A 9668-nucleotide genomic window follows, 5' to 3' on the forward strand; every position below is an offset into this window, starting at 1 on the left:
ATGGCCTGTGCCTCCTTTTCAACTGAGGAATGGCGGATTTCTGAAGCGTGGGAGGTGCGTGAGAAGAAGGCCACGGCCCGTTTGGTTGAGAGTGGCCGCCAGAGCTACGTCGGACGCGTCGCTCTCGACTTGCAAGGGGAGGGACTCGTCGATGGCGTGCATCGTGGCCTTTGCGATGTCCGCTTTGATGTAGCTGAAGGCCTGGCGGGCCTCTGTCGACAGGGGAAAAACCGTGGATTGGATTAGCGGGCGGGCCTTGTCCGCATAGTTGGGGATCCATTGGGCATAATAAGAGAAAAATCCCAGGCAGCGTTTCAGGGCCTTGGAGCAGTGAGGGAGGGGGAACTCCATGAGGGGGCGCATGCGTTCAGGGTCGGGGCCTATAACTCCATCATGCACTACGTAGCCAAGGATGGCTAGACGGTCGGTGCTGAACACGCATTTATCCTCGTTATATGTGAGATTAAGGATTTTTGCGGTATGGAGGAATTTTCGGAGGTTGGTGTCGTGGTTCTGCTGGTCGTGGCCGCAGATGGTGACATTATCGAGGTACGGAAACGTGGCCCGCAAACCATACCGGTCAACCATTCGGTCCATCTCTCGTTGGAAGACCGTGACTCCATTTGTGACACCGAAGAGAAACCTTAGGAAGTGGTAGAGCCGCCCATCTGCTTCGAAAGCAGTGTAATTGCGGTCGCTAGGGCGGATGGGGAGCTGGTGGTAGGCGGACTTTAGATCCACCGTGGAAAAGACCTTGTATTGTGCGATCCTGTTGACCAGATTGGATATGCGGGGGAGAGGGTATGCGTCAAGCTGCGTATACCTGTTGATGGTCTGGCTATAATCGATGACCATCCTATGCTTCTCCCCAGTCTTTACAACCAGTCCCTCTCCAGGGACTGTTGCTAGCCTCAATGTCACCTTCCCTCAGTAATCGCTGGACCTCCGACCTAAGAAAGGTCCGGTCCTGGGCACTGTACCATCTGCTTCTGGTGGCGACGGGTTTGCAATCCGGGGTGAGGTTTGCAAACAGGGAAGGCGGATCGACCTTGAGGGTCGCGAGGCTGCAGACAGTGAGGGGGGTATAGGCCCGCCGAATTTAAAGGTTAAGCTTTGGAGATTGCATTGAAAATCTAACCCTAGGAGTATGGCAGCGCAGAGGTGGGGAAGGACGTAGAGCCGGTAATTTTTAAACTCCCTTCCCTGGAGCGTGAGGTTCGCTATGCAGAACCCGTTGATCTCCACTGAATGAGACCCGGAGGCCAGGGAGATTTTTTTGTTAACTGGGCGAACGGGGAGAGAACAGCGCCTTACCATGTTGGGGTGTATGAAGCTCTCCGTGCTCCCAAAGTCGATCCAACAGGATGTTTCATGCCCATTGATGAGCACGGTCGTCGTTGCAGTCGAGAGTGTTCGGGGCCGAGACTGGTCCAGGGTCACCGAGGCTACTCGTGGCAGCAGCTGGATGTTCTCCTCGGGCTGTGTGTGGTCATCCGAGTCGGGGTCCTGAGAGTCCAGCCAAGATGGCGGTGCCCACTGGTAGCACATGGCTGGGGGTGCACAAGATGGCGGCGCCCATCCATCACACGTGGTGTCCGAGAGACAAGATGGCGGCGACCGGAGGCCACACGTGGCCCTGAAGGAGGAAGATGGCGGCGCCCACTGGCCGCACGTGGCCCATGGAGAGGGAAGTCGTGGCGGTCCCGATTCGCCTCCGGAGACCGCAGCGACCGCCCGGGCCTGGCATACCGCCACAAAGTGGCCCTTTTTGCCGCATCCTTTGCAGAGGGATGAGCGGGCTGGACAGCGCTGTCGGGGGTGCTTGGCTTGCCCGCAAAAATAGCAGCGGGGCCCCCCGGGGTTGCCTGGCAGTCTCGCAGCACAAGCTTGTGGGAGGATGAGGGATGCATCGGAGTCGGTCACCTGGGGGTTCCACGCTGCCCAAGGGGCTGCCGCGCCGTCGGGGACGTAAGAGCGGGCATTTCGGGAGGCCACATCCAGGGCCCGTGCTTCCTTGAGGCCTAGTGTCTCTTTCTCCAGCAATCGCTGGCAGATTTGGAAGGACAGCATACCTGCAACAAATACGTCCCGGATCAAAGGTTTTGTGTGGTTGCTGGCCGAAACTTGTGGGCAGTTACAGTTCCTCTCCCAACACCAGGAGCGCACGGTAGAACTCCTCCAGCGATTCCCCAGGGATTTGTCGCATCGTCGCTAGTAGATGTCGGGCATAGACCTGGTTTACAGGGCGAAAATAGTGTCCTTTCAGCAGATTCATTGCGGCCTCGAAATCGTCCGCGTCCTCGATGAGAGTGTAGATCTCTCGGCTCACCCTCGAGTGCAGAACTTGCATTTTCTGGTCCTCCTTGGGTGTAATTGTGGCCGTCCTGAGATATCCATTGAAACACGCCAGCCAGTGCTTGAAGGTTGCCGGTGAGTTTGCCGCGTGGGGGCTGAGTTGCAGACACTCCGTCTTGATTCGGAGCTCCATTCTTTAAAATCTAGTGTAATAAATTGATGCTCGATCAATAATTCCAGAAGCGAGATTGGAGACAATTGAAGGCTTTATTAGACTAGATGTTTCCCCCAGCAGCGCAGGTGCAGAAGGAAGCTGCTGGGGAGACACGGGCTCTTATACTCCGCGTTACTGGGTGAAACCAGCAGGCAGGCTTAACCAATGAAAACAGTTGCTCCTACACCAATGGTCTTACAGCATCACAGGGTACCGTAATACCTCGAATACCGACTACCACATTTTCTACCTGCTTGGTCAATGCGTGCTACTTTACCAGATTCTATACCCCTCTGCTCTCCCTATTTCCTTCTTGAGTGTGCTCCACTGTTCTGTCACAGATTTACCTAAATGTGTCTGCTTTTAGTCGAACCTGGCCAAATTATATCTGATCTTATTCAAATCGACCTTCTTCGGTTTTGAACTTTAATCTCAGGCCCGTCCTTTTCCATAACAACCTTGAATATAGTGGAGTTCTGACCACTGTCTGCAAATTGCATCCCCACTGATACTTCAACCACTTGCTCAGCTTCGTCACTAAAAATTAAGCCCCTCTCTTGTAGGTCCTTCTACATACTAGCTTAAAATGGTCTCCATGATGCATTTTAAGAATTCTGCTCCCTCTAAACCCTTCACACTATGGTTCCTCAGGATATAATGTCCTGGAAATAAGATTTTTTTTTTTTTAATTCCAAATAAGGGGGAATTTAGAGTGGCCAATCCACCTACCCTGCACATCATTGGGTTGTGGGCGTGAGACCCATGCAGACACAGGAAGAATGTGTAAGCTCCACACGGACAGTGACCCCCAGCCCAGGATCGAATCCGGGTCCTCGGCGCCATGAGGCATCAGTGCTAGCCACTGTGCCACCATGCTGCCCTGTCCTGGAACTAAGATGATTGTCCTCCAACTACTAGAACCATCTTCCTTAACTTAAGAGATGTGGTTAATTCCCACATGTCCCGGTGACTCTCCCCTTCCCTGACGCTCTGCAATAACTGCATGTCAGACTCCAGCCCAAAACCCTGAGCTGAAGTTTCTCAGCCTGCAGACACTTATCAGAGATATGGTTGTCCAGAATCTCAACACTGTCTCAAAGCTCCACCCATCTTATCTGTACACTAGTATCTGTAGTTAAAATCATCTCAATCGATTATTTCCCATCTATAAACAAAATAAATTAATGGTAAATTACAGATTCTTAGGTCTGAGATTGGCAAACCTCCCTAACTTGGTGTTACAATATTCACCAACCAATCACCTACCTGCTGCTCTGTGAGGCCCCTCCTCGATTTTTAAAATTGATTTTATTTGATCCTGACATGGCTTCTTCCACTCTTCCACAAGTTGTTCTTGGAGCCTAGTTTTATCTCGACTTCTCCACTCGCTCTCCCCTAATCACTGTCAACCAACTATTGTTCCTAATTTGTTTTCTGTTTTACACCCAGATTCGTAATACCGCCATGGCATTTGACCCTTCAACTTTATTTCCCAAGGAGATTTTTCCATGACACAATTGTACGTAGTATGGGCTAATACTTAGTGACTAAGAAAGCTTTATTACAGCTGCTTGGCTCATTGAAATGGTAACAATTATGACCATGGTCACTGCTTTGTTTAAATCAACACAACTCTATAAATTGTCCTGATGAGGTTTCACTTAATAATGAGTGACTTTGATAGTATATACATTTTCTGTAAACTATTTATTTACACCATTTGCAAAGACCTCATAGTAAGTACACAATTGTTCTCCAGACACATACTTCTGTGTTTTGCTCTGTGGGAGCCTCCTGGTCAGCTTAGCCAGATGTCATGCTTATATCATTAATATTAATTAACATAATCATGTAAAATTAACATAACCATTGTTGTACAACATCCCCCCCCCCCCCCCCCCCACCACCACCACCACCCCCAAGCATAATCTCAAAATTGCTAAATTAATTCCCACCATCTCCCCCCAAAGTCATAACCTCACAAGTTGAGCCTGCCTGGTGCTTTTACGAATCTCCCTCATCTTATTAATAATAATAATAATAATCTTTATTAGTGTCACAAGAAGGCTTACATTAACACTGTAATGAAGTTACTGTGAAAATCCTCTAGTCGCCACACTGAGGTGCCTGTTCGTGTAAACCGAGGGAGAATTCAGAATGTCCAAATTACCGAACAAGCACGTCTTTCGAGACTTGTGGGATGAAACCAGAGCGCCCGGAGGAAGCCCACGCAGACATGGGGAGAACGTGCAGACTTCGCACAGTCAGTGACCCAAGCCGGGAATCGAACTCGGGTCCCTGGCGCTGTGAAGCAACAGTGCTAACCATTGCACTACCTTGCCTTAATTTGAATATTCTCAGTTGAGTTCTGGACCATGCTCGGTTCCAGGAATCGAGCCTCATTTCTGGGGGTGTTTGCAACGGAGACCATCTCATCAGTGTCTTCATGGTGATTAGAAAAAGATTGTTTCATTGTGGTTTCTAAGGGTATCAAAACCTTTCTGTTTCTTCGGAGAACCCCAAGCGGTGTTTGTACGAGGTATGATTGGGTTTGGTCTATGACTGTAACCTTCTGCTTGACTGTAACCTTTTGCCCAGAATCCAATGTAGGTGGTGTTCTCGCTCGATGCCAGCGATTGTACAAGCTGGACTGTTTCTCTGTATATTTGCTCGTGCTGCCTTACTTGGTCATGATCTTGTACGGTGATGTTGGAGTGAGTTTATGTTGCAGTGAAGGAAGTTGGGTCTTAAGCCTTCTCCCCATCAGTAGTTGTGGGCAGCACGGTAGTACAGTGTGGACTATTGTCCAAGTTTGCCTCATCTGGAATACCATGGCTAGAGTAAGTGTGGTTCATAGCTTTTACCACAATCTCTACAGTTGCGGTACGGAATCTGCTGATTTATTTTCAACGCAAGAGTAATAGTCAATGACTATGAGGTAGGTCTTTCCTGTGAAGTCAAACAGATCCACTCCTAGCCATTGCCAATGTCTAGGCAGAAATACTGATGGCAGTAATGGTTCCATTGGTTTTTGGCCTTTGATGGCACAATCATAACACATCAAAACAAATTATTCAGTGAATTTTGAAGTTTACGACGGCCAAGCTGATATTCGTGCCCATGCTCTGCATTTGGTAATTGCCAAATGACCATCGTGGAATGTTTTTGTGCATTGCTCTCAGGGATTACTAGCCTGTCTTTGAAGACTGTGACTCCAGCCCCAGTTTCCAGTTTAAATTCTGTTATGTATCCTTTGACTTCCAACTCTGCAGACCAGAAATGATAGTTGGAATCTTTTATTTCTTCCTGGTAAACGTCATCCTGAGTGTCTTTATTTCCAATTTGCTGCACTTTGAAATGATTAGAACCTTGTTCCCACTCTCTTCTGGACATTCTGCTTCATGTCGGCATAAGTGTTTAAAATGTCTGGTCTTGCCACAGAGGAGCATTTGGCTTGCCCTGCTGGGTATTCTCCGTGGAGAAGCTGCCTTTTGCCGCCACATCTGGAACATTTTAAAATAGTTGGAAAGGTTCTTTCAGTCCCTTCAGCAATTTTGAGAGGCTTTTTCGTGGGTGGGCTTCATGACTTTGGGCCTACATACTGGATCAAGCCCTCCTAAGCCTCAATATCTCTCCAAAGTACACCTTGACTCTCTTGTCTCATCTCCACTGGCCTTGCAAACTGTTCGGCCTTTCCGAATGTCAAAGTCTCCTTGGTTTGCAAAATGTCCAACAGCGCATCATTGAGCATGCCGACTCTGCTAATGCTTTAAAACTCCATTGCTGCAACTTCTGGCAAGTCAATAAACGTCGATAATAAACTAATCAATGCATTTGTCCGGCCTCTGGCTCCTTTGGTTGAATCCTCTTTGGGTTAAGGCCCTCAAAACCTCCTCACAAGACGCCAAGATCTCCTTGGCTCCTTGTCCCATCAGGACTTCATCAGTTCTGGTCTTAAATGCATATAAAGAGATAGAGGCCTGGCGTTCTTTTCCTGTCAGCCTGAAGCTGTTCGGTATCTTTCAAACTCTCTCCTGCAGACCTGCTATCATTGTCCTTGCTGTGAATGCTCGAAGTGTTGTAAGCACTGTGGAAGGGGTAGTGACTGGTCAATAGCTATAGACATAATGCAAGGTTCGCTGTCGCCTATCAAGATACATTTTCTTTTTGTCCTCCTTCATTGCAAGTCAAGCTGTTCCAAGGTCTTCACCCGTCGGTTACAATCTATGGTCTCAGCTTCTTAAACTGTAGCCTTCAGCACAGCTCCCATGTTTTGATGAGGTTTAACGTACCCTAGGAGTGCCTTGGAGATAGTATATAGTTTGGAAGCTATTTATTTACAGAACTCAAGGCAAGTACAATGTTCTCAGGACACAGACTGTTCTGTCTCGTTCTCTGGGCCTCTTGGTCATCTGACCCTGATGTCATGCTTACATCATCATTAACATCATTGCTTAATTAACACAACCATTAACCCTTTACTCTACATGAACCTTGGCATTAAGTGGCACCCTTAGCAAGTAATAAACACAAGCTTTGAGTTAGAAATATTATATGTTCTGACATATGATTCAGTTTTATATATTGAATTGGATTTATAATCTGGGTCACTGTTTACAACACAAGTTTCTTCCCATTTGAGTAGTTCTGCCATTGAAAAGTCAAAATTCAATTGCCGAAGAAAATTCCAAGTAAAAAAATATCAATAATTTTGTCCAGATTCGACAAAAAAAATGGCCCATATTAATATTGTACAAATTCAGTACATGTGTCATTTAAGTGCAGTGTCAGTATAGGTCAAATATAATAGATTGCTTCCTCCTCGTAAGCTTGCTCCTGGGCCTGGCCAAATTGTCTATTAACAGGTCCAAGGAGCAGGCAGTCAAGGAGGCCATCTGGCCCAGCTGTCTTCCCCTCTACCGTGGCTACGTTCGTGGCCGGGTGGCCCAGAAAAGGGAGCACGCAGTGTCCACCGCCACATTTCAGGCCTTCCGCGCGACCGGTGGGCACTGCGCTGAGGTACATCATCACCCCCAGGAATGAATGACATTTCAATTTAATTAGTTAAGTTTCCTTTTGATGTTTTGTTCCCTGTCATTTATTGGTTTTATGAAAAGAGGATAACAGATAGCTGCAGCTGCCATGTGAAAGGATGGGCGGCACGGTAGCACAGGGGTTAGCACCGTTGCTTCACAGCACCAGGGTCCCGGGTTCGATTCCCTGCTTGGGTTACGGTCTGTGCAGAGTCTGCACATTCTCCCCGAGTCTGCGTGGGTTTCCTCCGGGCGCTCCGGTTTCCTCCCATATGTCCCGAAAGACATGCTGTTAGGTGAAATGGACATTCTGAATTTTCTCTCAGTGTACCTGAACAGGCGCCGGAGTGTGGCGACCAGGGGATTTTCACAGTAACTTCATTGCAGTGTTAAAGTAAACCTTCCTGTGACACTAATAAAGATTATTATTATAAAGGCTCTTCAAACCAATGGAGGAACTGTCTGAAAATGTAAATATTGAACTTTGGGAACTTCCACACAACATACACATGGAGCGGAGTCTAGGCACTGCATAACTGTTTAGGTGCTCCCTTTAAATCAGGGACACCTGGAATGAGTCCAATTCACAAGTTACATCAAAAATGGAAAAGACGTCAGTCAGCTTCCTTCTGAAGGTCCATTAAGAGCAGGATACGGAATCACAAAGAGAAATAGCCTGAGCAAAGAGAGGAATTGACAGCGAAAAAGCAGATCACCCCTCCCCTCCTGCCCCAATACACCCCGCATCGCCCACCTCCCCCTGCCCCAATACACCGCTCAACCCCACCCCCAACTATTTAGGGGTTTAACTCTGCCAAAAGAGGGAATCGTGGAGCAAGGCAAAAACAACTGCAGACTATTGCCAGGCCTCACCTCGGGAGTAAAGCTGAGCCTCAGCAGCAACTTTTCAGAAGCCCCTCCTCACCTCACCTTGGTACCAACCGGCGGGCAGAAGCTGCACTATAATCCCGAGGCGGTGTACACACAAAAGAGAAAGACACTCACCAGGAAAAGGGAAGAGGGGGGGGGGGCGGGAGTTGGTGCACTGGCCCAGCGGCTGGACACGTATCCTTTCCGGCTGCAGAGACTCCACCGGCGCCGCTCAGCCCCTCAAGGGAGGGAGTTCAGCTGCTTCCCGGTGCTCGGGGGCGGGAGCCCTGGGAGCTGGGTGTCTGTCTGAAGTGTCTTGTCAGAGACTCCACCTTCACCGAGCCGACTTCACTGCGCTCCTGGACTGGCGCTTTGAGCCCGTCTGTGGGGCCACCGCCAAACTTTCCAATCTCCAGTTTTAGTTGAGGACAGTCGATTCCCCCTCTCTCCATAATCCACAAAAACAATAGGTGGAGGTGGACGCCCCCCCCCCCCCCCCCCCTTCTCCCTTAACGATCATAGGTGTAGTGCTTTTGTTTTGCTTTGAAAACCATCATTTTGGAGGATTTATTTAAAAATTAAAACAAGCTAAATTGTTGCATTTTGTGTTTGGAAATGTTGACAAGAAGTGAGTAAAGTCACCAATCCGAATCCCAAATGTGAATAGCACATACAAGATATTGTACCACAGTAAAATGCACGATATATAAAAAGATTCACCAGGCCACCACTTTTGCTTTTTAGTTCATTGTTTGCCCCAGTTTGACAAGTTGGTGTCTTCCCCGCCCCCCCCCCATCCCACTTCGCAGTTCCTGCGCCTCGCGCGCCATCTAGTGGCAGGTGCGTCCGGGAACTTCGCCCCGCCTCCTCCCATTGCTCCTTAAATCATAAACATCATCCAGCTCTATACAACACACACAAAAGGTGCTCCAAACTTACCTGGGGACAGTCAGTGCATTACGCACCATAACACTCAGTTCCGAGCTCCATTACCAGGTAGTAACTATCCAGGTGTTGAACTGTTGTTGAATTATCTGCAGGAAATATACATCACGGCCAAAAGCCCAAGGACTGCTGCCTCACAGCCCCAGGGAGCACGGTTCAATTCTGGCCTTGGGTAACTGCGTGGAGTTTGCACATTCTCTGCGCGGGTTTCCTCCGGAGCACCCAGTTTCCTCCCACAGTCCAAAGATGTGCAAATTAGGTGAATTGGCCATTCTAAATTTCCCCCTTAGTGTCCAAAAGGTTAATAATAA

General features: G+C 48.5%; 1 protein-coding gene across 7 annotated transcripts in view; it reads right to left on the bottom strand.

Annotated features, from left to right (window-relative positions):
• The window catches only part of LOC140386791 (rab effector Noc2-like), a 291632-nt gene extending 282825 nt beyond the window's left edge, over positions 1-8807 (bottom strand). For 3 of the 7 annotated variants that reach the window (XR_011933672.1, XM_072469490.1, XM_072469495.1), the window contains exon 1: positions 8548-8806. The gene's annotated coding sequence lies outside the window, so the exon portion shown is untranslated. Of the gene's footprint in view, positions 1-8415; positions 8517-8547 lie in introns of those variants that run through there. The other 4 variants (XM_072469500.1, XM_072469498.1, XM_072469492.1 and 1 more) reach the window with 4 other exon arrangements.
• Positions 8808-9668: the final 861 nt, after the last annotated feature.

Source organism: Scyliorhinus torazame, chromosome 12 (genome assembly GCF_047496885.1).
Source record: "Scyliorhinus torazame isolate Kashiwa2021f chromosome 12, sScyTor2.1, whole genome shotgun sequence".
Taxonomy (NCBI): domain Eukaryota; kingdom Metazoa; phylum Chordata; class Chondrichthyes; order Carcharhiniformes; family Scyliorhinidae; genus Scyliorhinus; species Scyliorhinus torazame.